Here is a 14,935-nt window from a genome sequence, read left to right on the forward strand (position 1 = left end):
AGAAAAGTGTTGGAAAATCTTAGATCCTCACTTCAAATGTTCACATTATTCCAGGTGAATTAAATATTTAAATAATTAAAACATGTCTTGCAAGAAAACATTTGAAAATAACAGAAGTTGATTTTATCAACCCTCTAAAGTAAGAGATAATTTCTAAACAAGTAAAAGATAGAACTAGTGAGAGAAAATATTAGTAGGTCCAAAAAGCACAGACAAAAATCCCCTACCAAAATCTAAAATCAAATAAAATTGGAAAAACATATGCAACGCAAATGAGAAGTCAGAACTATAGTATAATTATTACATAAAGAATTTACTTATATATACATGCCTCCTATATAGACACAAAAATTAAAAATTAGAAAAAGTTTACTGAAATTGACAAATTCTATAATCACATTGACTAAATGGGTGAAATAGATGAATAGATCACAAATAAATTATTTATTGTGAATTGTTTTATGATCTACCCTAGAAAATGTTTTTTATATGCTTAAAACAATCTGTGTTCTGGTGTTGTTAGATGGGGTGCTTTCAGTATTGGTTAGGCTGTTCAAGTTTTTGTTCCAGGTGTTAAAATCTTCCATATTTACTGATTTTATATTTGGTAGTTTTATCAGTGACTGATAGTGTACTATTGAAATATCCAAATATAATTGTTGAATTATCTCTTTTCCTTTCAGTTCTGTCAGTTTAGGCTTCATGTACTTCTGGGGACTTTTTTTATAGATGTGTTTACATTTATAATTGTTCTTTCTTTTTGATGCATTGATCCCTTTGACATTATGAAATGTCTCTTTTCAATACTTATTTATTTATATTTATATATAATAGCTGTACATATTTTTGCAGAACATGTTATAATTTGATGTACTCATATAATCAAATCAGGGTAATTGGGATACTGATCACTTTCAGTGTTTATCTTTTCTTTATCCTACGTACATTTGAATTACTCTCTTCTAGATATTTAGAAATATACAATCTGTTAATGTTAACTGTGGTCACTCTACTGATCTGTCAAATACCAGGTCTTATTTCTTCTATCTAAGTGTGTATTTGTACTTATAAATAAACCTCTCTTCATCTCCTCCTTCCCCCTACTGTTCATAGCCTCCCTTTATTTCTAATAATTTTTTTGCCTTAATATCCATTTTTGTCTGGTATTAATGTAACTACACTAGCTTTTTTATGGTTTCTGTTTGCATGGTAGATGTTTTTTCATCTTCATACTTTTGTCTATTTTGTACATTTGAAATTGAAATGTATTGCTTGTATATAGCATAAAGTTGGATCTTGCTTTCTTATTCAGTCTAAACATTTCTGTCTTTTGATTGAAGTACTTAATCCATTCACAATAAATGTAATTTTTGGCTTTTAGCAATTAAACTATGATATATCTAGGTATAGATCTCTTTGTGTTTATCCTACTTAGAGTTTTTTTGAGCTTCTTGATTCTGTTTCTTAATGTTCTTTATCAAATTTGGGATGTTTAGATCATTATTTCTTTGATGATTTTTTTTTCTGCCTTTTCCTCTCCTCTCCTTCTGGGACATCCATTGTTCCTATGTCGGTATGTTTGATGTTGGCCCACAGTTCTCTCAATAACTGTTCCTTTTTCTTTAATCCTTTTTCTCTCTCTTCTTCAGATTGAGTACTTTCTATTGATTTATCTTTAAGTTCACTGAATTTTCTTGTTATTTCAATTCTGCTTTTAGCCCATCTTCTGGGGAACTGGAACAGCTCAAGAGACTCCTACCATTCTTACCTAGAGTTTCAGAAATTGTTGACGAATAAGTATCTGTCAGTTTGTTGTTTGATCACTTTTCAGAAGTTTCTAAAAAGGTTGTTTTTGAAAATATTGCCCAGTTTTATTTTATTTGTGAGGAGGATTCGCTGACCACTTCATGTTACCATAGCCAGAAGTCCTATCCAAATAATTTATTAAATATAATTGCTTAGCATGTATGTTTAAAATAGTTTAATTACACTATTTTAAAAAGTAATTAAAATGTTAATGAAATATTGTTTTGTGTATAAAATTAGCAAATATTGATAACTTATAAATGCTGGATGCTGGCAAGAATTCAGGAATGTTAGTGTTCCCATGAGTTTTTGGTTGCAATATAATATCAAAAAAATTTATTTTCTGTTTTACCAAATTCTCCTCCTGAACCTAACTTCATAAAATGGTTTAAAATTGTTTTTTGACTTTAAAAGGTTAATACAAGCACATTATAGTATTCAAAAAATAATTTAATAGAGTATATAGTAAAAAGTAAGTCTCTTTCCCTAGAAGGAATTATGGTTATCTCTTCCTTGTAAATAATTCCAGAGGTGTCTATGTATATACAAGCTTGAGTCTGCAAACTGTAACCTCTTAAAAAACAGAGACACTTATATATTCAATATACAATTTTATCTAGCTTGCTTCTATCATTAACAAAATAAGTTGATGGTCATATCTTATCAATATATAGAGGTAACACTGTAGCAAATCTTTACAATTTAGATATCAAAAAATTATAGAATATCAGTTTTTTTCTTTATTACTTCCCACTTTTTTGTACTTTAAAGCATTTCTATAATGGATATTTATTGGCTTTATAATTATAAAATAGATACTAGTTAAAATATGTATAACCTTTAACTCATTAATTTTACCTCTATAAAATTTTCTACAAAATGATTTCAAATGTGAAAATGATTATTCACAAAAAATGTATAACTGAATGCATATCAAAATAGGGTTTATCAAAATATGTAAGTATGTTGATTAAGTATAATATGGCTCATTATTTAAACTTCCATCAAAATGATAATAATGTTTCATATTTTATTGAGTACTGTTATTGCATGCTACATTACTATTTTAAGATCTTTAGTATTATCACTTTCATTATAAGAATAATTCTGTGAGATAGGCACTTTTATTTTTCTTCATTTTATAGGTGAGCAAACTAAAGCATGAAGAAGTTGAGTAACTTGCCCAATGAAAAGTTTATAATAATATGCAAAAATACTTAGTTTGTCTTAGTTCAGGCTCCCCAGGAAAGGGATTTTGAAGATGTGCAGGAAGAGGGGTGACTTTGGAGGTCAACACGAGAGGGAAAGCAGAGGAAGTAGGGTTGGAATGAGAGGAGAGGATGTGATGAAGATGTGATGTGGTTACAAAGAAAGTCTCAGCAGACCCTACATGGAGCTCTGGGGCTGGATTGATCCTTCAGAATTGTCTTGAACTGAAGTAAACTGACTGGACCTTTACACCTTTGTCTTGAACAGTCATCAGTGAAGGTTGTGACAGGAGAGGAAGGGGTGTGATTTGGTGAGCTAGCTCTCTTTGAGAGCAGTTCTCTGAGAGTGCCTTAGGTGAGAGTACCACCTTTCCTAGCATTTGAGGAAATGAGTGCCTCAGACCTGTAGGAGGGATTTGGGTGTTGCACATGGCCACCCAGATCTCATATAAAAATAATGCATTGTAAATCCATGATATAGTTTGGCTGTGTCCCCACCCAAATCTCATCTTGAATTCCTATGTGTTGTGGGAGGGACCCAGCGGGAGGTAATTGAGTAATGGAGGCAGGTCTTTCCCGTGCTGTTCTGGTGATAGTGAATAAGTCTCATGAGATCTGATTGTATCATAAGGGGGAGTTTCCCTGCCCAATCTCTCTCTTTGCCTGCTGCCATCCATGTAAGATGTGACTTTTTCCTCCTTGCCTTCTTCCATGATTTTGAGGCTTCCCCAGCCATGGGGAACTATAAGTCCATTAAACCTCTTTCTTTTGTAAATTGTCCAGTCTTGGGTATGTCTTTATCAGCAGCGTGAAAATGGACTAATACAATCCATACGAGGTAAAATTACAAATATTTATACATGTGTATATACATATATATATTTTTACCAATATGGCTGCATGATCCATCCATCCATATATATATATATACATATAAGCAAACACACACACACATATAAGTTTGTAAGCATATGTATACATATGCTTAAAATGAAAAGAAAGCATACCTTCACGGTAGGACACGAGTAATTTTTTTCTAATTTAAATTACCTCTTTTATAAGTATAGACACTTTATTTTAAAATAACAAATGACTCTCAAAACTTTCTTTAACTAAGTGAACTGAAAATATTCCAGGTGTGTAAGATTTTTCTAATGTACATATTGGAATATATAAGATGAAAGTTATGTCAATGGAAAGGAGTTCATGGTTTAAAAAGACTATTAATTCCATATTTGCATAAGGGGGATAACTACAGTCATGTCAGTTAGTTATAATATATGTACTTATGAAAGTTTCATAAAATAAAATATAACTTTCTTATTACTGTTAGGAAGTTCTGTAATTAGAAGAGCCCCTTTCAGCAAAAAAACTTCAAAGACAAAATACACTCACACTTAGGTAATATGAAGTATTTGACCATATGTAATTTATTTCTTGAGCTAATCTAATAGACTTTTTAAAATTTCAGCTTTCATCTCCTCATTTTTGCACTCCCTTTTCTATTACAAAAGTGGAGAAAATCAAGAAAAGAAACAGAAAAAAAAAAAAAAGAAACCAAACCTGTAGTCAGAGAGGATAAAATCATCTAGATTGATGACGGGAATGGCTGCTTCTGGGCGTGTCAAGAGTACAATTTAGCTCGGCCTCTGGGCAGCTTTCAATATTCCTGACCAGCACCAAGGTGCCAGTTGCAGATTGCCTCTGGCTATTGCAGAGATCATTTCCACAAATATAAACTGGCCTTTTACAATTTTCTCATCTTTGCTCTGAGCCCTCTCTCTTGTGCTCTGCTCTTAGGAGACCCAATATCAATTTGACACAGTCACTTTAGGCACTCTTTTCCTGTATTCTTCTTGGTGCTTTTAAAGCCAATGCTTCCTTCCAATGCACTTTATTTTCTCCATATCATTGCTGTGCTGGGCACCTTTGATTGGGAATTCAGGAGAATAGGCTAGGACTTATTGATCTGACCTATCAAGACAATTCTGAAGCAGTAGCTTGAAGGGACATATGTGGTGAGATCATGAATGTCTCAAAAGTTAGTTTACTGGGTAGGAATTTATTATATTTTGGACATCTAGCATCTAAATTTTGCGGCATTTTTATGATTAGGAGTGGCTGCACTTTAGGAGCCTTGAAGGGGCATCTTAGCTTATGGGAACTGAAAATGCTACAGCAGAGACATTTTACCTGGACTCTGTCAAACAGATCCACCTGTGACAGACCAAGAGTTAGTGTCACACGAACAAAGGGAGGGAGAGCTCACACTTGCCCTTTGGTGGTAAGAGTAGTGGTGTGGGCTGAATGGGCTTTCAGATGCAGAGTGACATCAGAGAGGTGGTAGAGGTAGTTGTTGGGTTCATTAGTGTTCTGCCTTTGAGATACAAAGGCACCAGGAAGTATAATCCTGGTCCCTTTGTGGTTGGGTGGAGACAGGTCACTAGTACTGACTAATAGATTGTGAGTGAAAGTGATGGTGTTATTTCTGGCTCAGAGTGTTCAATAACTGGTGTGAAACCCTTTGGAACTCTTGCCTTCTGCCTCAGTGAACAGTAAAATTAGAACAGTAGAACCCAGATACTGGCTTCTATCAGCCTGGGACCCAGAGTGGGGATAATAAAGCACAGAGTTGGCTGCAATCTGTGGTGAGCAAGTGGTGTCAGTGAGAAGCAGCTTTTGCTCTTTTTTTTTTTAAAAATATATGAAGTCTTGCTATATTGCCCAGGGTTGCCTTGAACTCCTGGCCTCAAGTGATCCTCCTGCCTCAGCCTCCTGAGTAGCTGTGAACATGGGGTCTCACTATGTTATGAAGGGTGGTCTTGACCTCCCGGCCTCAAGTAATCCTCCCACCTTGTCATCCCTAAGTGCTGGGACTACAGGCACATGCCACCACACCAGGGGCTGCTCCTTTAAATCAGTGTACAATCTCAGTTGTTATGCCTTATCTCTGGCCACAACAGCAGCACTGTCAATGTAAAAGTGGCAGCAGAGCTGATCAGTGTTGGGCTAGCATTCTTATCCATTCAATGTTGCAGCATGGTTTTATGCTGTTTCCAAAATATAGTCTTTAGCCTGGTTCTTCATTCTTTCCAATATTTCTGTGAACCACATGGCATGCTCTTATTAGACTCTATTTTGGCTTATACAACCAGAGCCAGCACAACTGTGTCCAATACAATTTCCAAATAGCTTGAGGATTTTTTGTTGTTGTTGTTGCTTTTTGTTTTGTTTGTCTGTCTAATCTTGCTATGACTTTCTTGCCCATAAATTTGTATAACGTCTTTGGAAGGTATTAATTTTTAAAATCTAAATCTTCTCTCAAGAGTGTCAAATTTCATGAATTTAGTAAATGTATGACAGATATGTGGGTGATTTTTCCACAAATTTATTACTTTCAAGTTCCAAGGGTTTATCTTAATTCTTATACAGTTGAATCTGGCCCAAGTGTCCAATAGAACTGACATTTGTGGTTTCTTTCGAATAATCATAGAAATTGGTCCTCCCAATCTTAAAACTTTAAAAAGTTACATTTGTCTTATCTGAGTTCCTTTCTCAGAAAACCAACCATTAGTCTTCCCAGATAGTATCAAGGAACTGAAACTTACCACATCACCGCATTTGGGCAATGAGATGCCAGACCTCTTACCTGTCCTTAGTGCCTGACCATCTGCTTCCTATTGACCAACTCTCCTTCCTTACCCTTCCCTAATTCGTGTTTTCTCACACATGGTTACATTTCTTTCCTGCTATATAATTAAACTCCTAATTTTAGTCAGTTGAGGAGATGGGTTTAAGACTCATCTCCTGTCTCTTTGGATGTAGCACCCGAATAAAGTCTTTTTCCATGGTAATACTTGCTGTCTTGGTGATAGGCTTTCTGTGTGGTGAGCAGCAGGACCTAGATAAAATCCCTGGTATTTTGGTAACACGGTAACATTCAATGTAGAAATATGTTTGCCTGTTTTCCTTAATTACGCTATTAACGTCAATGATATTCCTTCTTACTCTTTGCCATCCAGATTGCATCACCCTGATCTCATTAAACTGACCATTTCAGACAACAGTTTTTAATGGCTCCATGAGATTCTAGGACTGTGTCTACCACTACAAAATCAAGTCCACCCACCATTCTTCCCTATGCCCCACTGTCAGCCAGGAGTTTGCAGGCTGCAGGGAAGTACACAGTATACCTCCTCATTGGTGCCAAGCTCTGAAAAGTGAAGTTTGGATTAGATAATTTGTTCTGTTCCTTCCAGCTCTAAAGTTCCAGGATATTGTTCTTTCCTAAGTAACAATTGGTATCTCAGAACTCATCTTACTGTAAACAATTTTGTGGGCTTTTTATTTTCTCTTACTACCTTTGTTCATTTTGAAATGAAAGTACCTCCTTGGACCTTGGATGCTTTCTTAGTACAGCAGAGTTCTTCAATTTTGGCACAACTGACATTTGTGGCTGGTAATTCTTTGTTGCAGGGATGGGGACATTCTTGTTCATGGTAAGTGGGGCCGGGAATAGTCAGCAGCATCCCTGACCCCACTAGATGCTAGTATCTACCGAATTGTAATGACCAACATGTCTCAGACATTGCCAAATATCCCCTGAGGGCAAAATTATCCCCAGATGAAATCATCACTGCACTAGAGTATTTCCATTTGCATGGGATTTTACTTTCAAAAATAGCTGTTTCATTTTCAAACTTGTGAATTTCATTCAGTAATGCCTCTTTTAGATAATTCATAGGGATATTAACATTAATTCCCAGTACAGGAAATAGCAACATAATCTCTCATTTCAATTACCACTGAACTTTTATCATTATGGGAATGTAGTCTTGGGCTACATATAAACATTTACCATTTTCAAGACTGGAGTATCATGTCATTCTGTTTCCGTTTCAAACATTTGCAGTAAACCCTTTTATAGAACTTTTGCAGTTTGAAAGTACTTTGAATCCCAAATAACAAAGGTGAACTGATTCTTTTTTCTTTTTCTTCCTTTACAGAAAATACAATATTCTGACTGAGAGGTTTAAATGTTTTAAAGTGTCCTCTCTGTAGAGAGTAAGAGGAATTAAGATTTGATTATTCCGTGTATTTAATGACCACACCACTGTTGGTGATAAAAGCTCCCTTGTCAGAATAACTTATTTATTAGTTTCCCCTGTTTTTCTGCTTGTACCCTTTGACCTGGAGGCCACTTGGTATTCAAAGTGAAATGCTAGCAAGGGCCCAGAATGCCAGCTGACAGATTTGTTTAGGTGGGAGTGCACTTGCACACCTGTGTGTGTGTGTGCTCACACACATGTGCGTGCATGAATGTGTGTAATTCCCCATACATCTAGTCATCAAGTGCTTTTTTTTCTTTGGTGTGGAGGACAGATGTCCATTCTGATAATCTTTACTGATAACCCTGTGACTAGAAATTGACTTACTACCTATGATAAAGTAAAAATGAGGCCAAGTCAGATAAAGAGGAAATGAAATAGAGTCTGTAGAGAAGAAAAATGAGTATGAAGTCAATAGGTGAGAAGGAAGGCTGCGGCACAGTGATTCAGGATTATTTGATCAATGCAGGGGAAAATGCAGGGGGAAATAGCAGGCAACCCAGTTGTTTAGTACGCTATCTACAAATCAGTCAGATAGCTGTCTGTGAAATGATTAGCTATTTCAGTGTTGAGCAGGTAATGCTATAGAGAGAAAAGCAGGAGATGTGAATGAACCAAAACAACTTGGGTCACAAGACAGTTGTGTGGATAGATGCTATTTGGACCAGCCACCTACTCATAACAAAAATAGCATGAGACTAGGATTTTAACATTTTTTTTGTGTGTGTGTGTCAGCACTAACCTTCACTGTTATGTACATTTTGAATAACTTTTAGAATAAACAGTCAGTTGAAGGGAGTGCAAAGGCAAAGACAAAAGAGGCAAGAATTCCTTAAGTGTATAAGCATGGGTTTGAAAATGAATGGGAAGGCAGATGTCAGAAGAAAGAGGGTGCTTGACTAGAGTGGTTACTCTGCAGCAGACAGATGATTGGGATTGCTTTGAGCCCTGAGTATCACTCATAGTTACCCCTTTTAGTCTTCTTAAGGCCTCTTCGTCATCATCTTTTAAAAGTGGTATCTGCCTTCTTTCAAGTCCAGCTCAGAAATATATTCTAACTAAACTTATTATTTTGTGATGTCAAACTTAGAAAGAGCTGCTTTATTTTGGCTTCTCATGAGTTTTGAAATATTTTCATCATATGCCTGAAGATATGTTTTACACAGCAGGTGTTAGGGATCCAATGAGGTCTGTTGGACAAATGATTCATAAATATGTGTTCCCATGCTGTACAATAGTTGAATAGAATCACACAGATGGAGCCACCCTATTCTATTGAGGAAGTGGTATGTGTTTTGTAAAACTGTGATACACATGGTTTTAGCCAAGGAGCCAGACTCTGAGAAAGTTTTTGGAATAATTTACTTATGTTGTACTGATTTGTGCAGTGGGAGTGTGATGTAAATATACCCTTATTGCATATTACAGAAAGGCCTAGGAGGGTCTTAATAAAAGAAATGTGAGACATCTCGAGGGAACTATGACAAGAATATAGATAAAATGAATGCTATTGATGAAAAGCTGTTATCTTGTATTTTTAAAGTGATGAAGATTAAGAACTAAACTTGAATTCTTTGGTGAAGAATATGTTTTAAATCAAATAGAGAGTGATTGAAGAGTAGCTTTTGATTCCAACATATTCTGTTTTGTTACAAATGTCTTACTGGTGAGCAGGAAATATAGCTGTAAGATTTGGGGGTTACAGCTGTCTAGGACTTTTCTTAATCACATTTCTGCTAAAAATTAGTAACTGAAATGACAACCTTTTAAAATTCATGCATTGCATCTCATGAAGCATTTTTCTGATATTTTGATGGTATATTCAGGATGCATGAAAGACCTACCCCACTATTCACTTGAAAACACCCTTTTGTTTGTCTCTACATTTCCCTGCTTATTTCATCTTCATGCAGCCATTCATGATGATGGGAGATTAGTGAAGAGACCCAAAGCGGCTGATTTGTGAAAGACTGAATTCTAGGAGGAGCAGTTCAGATCTTATTCCACATGCATAAGGGACACACTGACTGTACTTGAGTTTTTCCAAACTTAATTGGTTAGCAGGGGGACAGAAATCAGAAAATAAATTCAAAGAGGTTTCAGAGCGGCATGAGGAGAGGCAGGAATGTGGAGAGAAAGAAAGAGGAGTGTTGTATATCCTTATTCTTCTTAATAAAAAGGCTATGAAATCATCTGCGATAGAGGGAGCCAAGAATGAAATACATTGGCATGACATATTCCTGAATAACTTATTGTTGGATGACTTTTCTTGGTTAATTGCGCTTCTTCTTGGTTAATTGTGTTCTGTTAGCTTGAAAGTAAAGGCCAATAAAAGAATAAAGCACAGTTCCCACTGAGCACAGGTGAAGGCAAGCCTTTGATTAGTGACTATAACTCTAAGTTAAGTGTTTGTCACTATTTTTGACTTGCTTGCTGGATTCATAATTTACATGAAAATGGCTAATAGGTGTGCAGCTGCTGGGTTCTTCAACTGGCCACTTGGTGTTTTTGGAAGCTTCGTTTCAGTGAATTCTGGAAATGCTTCTTCTATCCTCCCGCCTTCTGACTTTCTGCTTCAGCTGCCTGTATAATTACTTATTTAGAATTAGCTTGCTCTTTGTGATTTAAATGGTCCAAAGAAGTAGACTCATTTTGTTGGTATTGGTGCGATGACATTTCTTAAGAAGTCGTTCATAGCTCATCTGTTTTGTACATGAAGGAAATACATATGCATAGGTGTCTGTCTCTAAGGGAAAGAGAGAGAGAGAGAGTAGAGAACACTCTGATGGGCCTTCTTGTGGGTCTATACACAAATCGATTAAACAACTGAATGTTCTGATGACATTTCAATCAGATTTTTTTCTTTACATCTTCATGCTTAGTTTGATGTATTGCTTTGGCCTGGAAAAGTTATTATTTTTTCCAGAGGGGTCTGACTTAGGAATGGATGCACATTAGAGCACATGGGAATCAGACTCAGTAGGAGATAGGCCCTTATCCCTCCATGTTTTTTACTTATATATGGGAACAGGAACAAACATTCTTATACAACCTAAGGATCAGCTGTCACTCCAATTTTTGAGAAAAACATCCTCAGGTTTGTGTGACATGCAACTGTTGAACTAGAGTTGGTACTAGTGTTGCCTTAAGCAATAAAAGATTTCATGTAGATGCAAATTATGTACCCATGAAATCATGTATTTGTCAGAGATATTTCCCTCTGTGTTTAGTTATCAGGCTAAATGCACATCACTAATATTTAGAATTTAAAACAATATAAATAAATCCCAACATGTATAGTGAAAGCAAATATATTCATGTGTTATTAATTATAATTGCCCCTATATAGTGTAGGATGCAGGGCAAGAGTAAAACAGAAATCAAAGATGAAACACTCCGTGTTTGCCCAAGCAACTGGAAGAATAGTAATTCCACTTAATGAGATAAGGAAATACAGGGGAGGAGAAGTTGGTGTGAGAATAACCAGGAGTTTAATGTTGAACATTTTAATTTTGTTATGCTTATTAAGTGACTATGTGAAATATATGATGAGATATATGAAGTTCAACTTGATAAAGGCCTGAATGATTATTTTCCAGGAAACTTTTATTACTTTATAAAATTTTAATTACTTTGACTCAATATTCTTGAATTAACAACTGAACAGGATTCAGGGTAGAATGCCAGTCTGAGGCATCCATTTTGCCATTGTCAGCGTATAATTGTACTTAAAGTCAAGAGTCTAAGTCATCTAACTAACGGTGAGAATGTGAGGAGAGAAGAGATGTAAAAATGTACAAGGTCTAAGTACTGGGACATACTAACTTTCAGAATTCTGGAAAATGAGGATATTCTCTGTCTTCATCTCTATCTTCATCTCATCTCTGTATGAGGATGGACATATACTTCTATATCTGCAGCCATATCAATGTTCTTAGCCTTTTCTCTAGATCTACATGTACAGCTGTATCTATATCCACATCCACATCTATGTCCATATTGATTTCCCTATAAATATCCATATGGAAATAGACACACACACGCCGGGCAAGGTGGCGGCGCCTGTAGTCCCAGCTACTCCGGAGGCTGAGGCAGGAGAATGGCGTGAACCAGGGAGGCGGAGCTTGCAGTGAGCCGAGATGGCGCCGCTGCACTCCAGCCTGGGCGAGAGAGCAAGACTCCGTCTCAAAAAAAAAAAAGAAAAAAGAAATAGACACACACGCATATTTAGTACAATGTTTGTAAAAATATTATATTAAATATTAGGCTATTTGTGTTTTCAATTTAATAATACTCCTTTGAGATCATTCCTTGTCATCATATCCAGCTTCACCTTATTCTTTTCTAGTAGTGTCATAGTGTGTGTAGTTTTGAAATTCCATAGTTGAGTAAACAATTCCCCACTAATGGACATATAGTTTATTTCTATTTTGATTATTGTCATTACAAACAGAGCTCCAGGGAACATCCTTGCCTCTACATTAGTGTACCTTTTTTTTTTTTTTTTGAGACAAAGTCTCACAGTCTCACTCAAAGACAAAATATTGCCCAGGTTGTAGTTCAGTGGCATGATCTCGGCTCACTGCAACCTCTGTTTCCCGGGTTCAAGTGATTCTCCTGCCTTAGCCTCCTGAGTAGTTCAGATTACAGGCATGTGCCACCATGATCGGGTAATTTTTGTATTTTTAGTAGCGATGAGGTTTCAATGTGCTGGCCAGGCTGGTCTGGAACTCCTGACCTCAGGTGATCCACCTACCTCAGCCTCCCAAAGTGCTGGGATTACAGGCATGAGCCCAGTATACTCTTATGTATGGACATCAGTAGGATGAATTTCAATAGATGAATTTCTGGGTCAAAAACATATTCTTGTTTACATTTGATAGATATCACAAAAATGCTTTGTTAAAAGTTACCTTATTAATACTATATGAGTTTTGTTAAAGGTTACTCTTAAGTTGAGTGATTGTTATATAAACTGATTTGTGTAAAATCAGAATAGTGACTGACACAAGTCAGAGAGAACTAAGTTTTGATTGGTGCCAAAAGAGGGTTGGGAAAGTCTTCATAGACACATAGCCCAGGAATACCTGTGTGATTATGGTTTCTGGCTCCATGAATGCCCAAATCAAGGCAGAACTTTATATGTGATGTGGTTAAACTCTTCAATCTGAAATTTGTTTTTTTTTTTTTTTTTTTTTTCACTTCTTCTAAAAAGCAATAAAGGCCAGGTACAGTGGCTCACGCTTGTAATCCCAGCAATTTGGGAGACTGAGGTGGCTGGATCACAAGGTCAGGAGATCAAGACCATCCTGGCTAACATGGTGACACCCCGTCTCTACTTAAAAATACAAAAAATTAGCTCAGCATGGTGGCGGGCACCTGTAGTTCCAGCTACTTGGGAGGCTGAGGCAGGAGAATGGCGTGAACCCGGGAGGTGGAGCTTGCAGCAAGCCAAGATCACGCCACTGCACTCCAGCCTGGGCCACAGAGCCAGACTCTGTCTAAAAAACAACAACAACAACAATAAACCACCACCAACAACAAAAAAACAGTAAAAAACTGGATACCTGTGCAGAATGTGCAGAGTTGTTACGTAGGTATACGTGTGCCATGGTGGTTTGCTGTACCTATTGACCTGTCCTCTGAGTTCCCTCCCCTCACCCCCATCCCCCAACAGACTCTGATGTGTGTTGTTTCCCTCTGTGTCCATGTGTTCTCAATGCTCAACTCCCACTTATGAGTGAGAACATGTGGTGTTTGGTTTTCTGTTCCTGTGTTAGTTTGCTGAGGATAATGGCTTCCAGCTTCATCCATGTCACTGCAAAGGACATGATCTCATTCCTTTTAATGGCTGCATAGTATTCCATGGTGTATATGTGCCACATTTTCTTTATCCAGTCTATCATTGATGGACATTTGAGTTGGTTCCAAGTCTTTGCTATTGTAAATAGTGCTGCAGTAAACATACATGTGCATGTGTCTTCATAGTAAAATGATTTATAATCCTTTGGGTATCTACCCAGTAATGGGATTGCTGGGTCAAATGGTATTTCTGGTTCTAGATCCTTGAGGAATCACCACACTGTCTTCCACAATGGTTAAACTAGTTTACAGTCCCACCAACAGTGTAACAAAGCTCCTATTTCTCCACAGCCTTGCCAGCATCTATTGCTTCTTGACTTTTTAATAATTGCCATTCTGACTAGTGTGAGATGGTATCTTATTGTAGTTTTGATTTGTGTTTCTCTGATGATCAGTGATGTTGAGCTTTTTTTCATATGCTTGTTGTCCATGTAAATGTCTTCTTTTGAAAAGTGTCTTTTCATATCCTTTGCCCACTTTTTGATGGAATTGTTTTTTTCTTGTAAATTTGTTTAAGTTCCTTGTAAATTTTGCATATTATACCTTTGTCAGATGGGTACATTGCAAAAGTTTTCTCCTGTAGGTTGCCTTTTCACTCTGATGATAGTTTCTTTTGCTGTGCAGAAGCTCTTTGCTTTAATTGGATCCAATTTGTCAATTGTAGCTTTTGTTGCAATTGCTTTTGGCATTTTTGTCATGAAGTCTTTGCCCATGCCTATGTCCTGAATGGTATTGCCTAGATTTTCTTCTAGAGGTTTTTATGGTTTTGGGTTTTACATTTAAGTCTTTAATCCATCTTGAGTTAATTTTTGTATAAGGTGTAAGGAAAGGGTCCAGTTTCAGTTTTCTGCATATGGCTCCCAGTTTTTCCCAGCACTGTTTACTGAATAGGAGATCCTTTCCCCATTGCTTGTTTTTACGAGGTTTGTCAAAGTTCAGATGGTTGTAGAT

The sequence above is a fragment of the Rhinopithecus bieti genome, unplaced genomic scaffold, assembly GCF_001698545.2.
Source record: "Rhinopithecus bieti isolate Rb0 unplaced genomic scaffold, ASM169854v2 scaffold_39883, whole genome shotgun sequence".
NCBI lineage: Eukaryota > Metazoa > Chordata > Mammalia > Primates > Cercopithecidae > Rhinopithecus > Rhinopithecus bieti.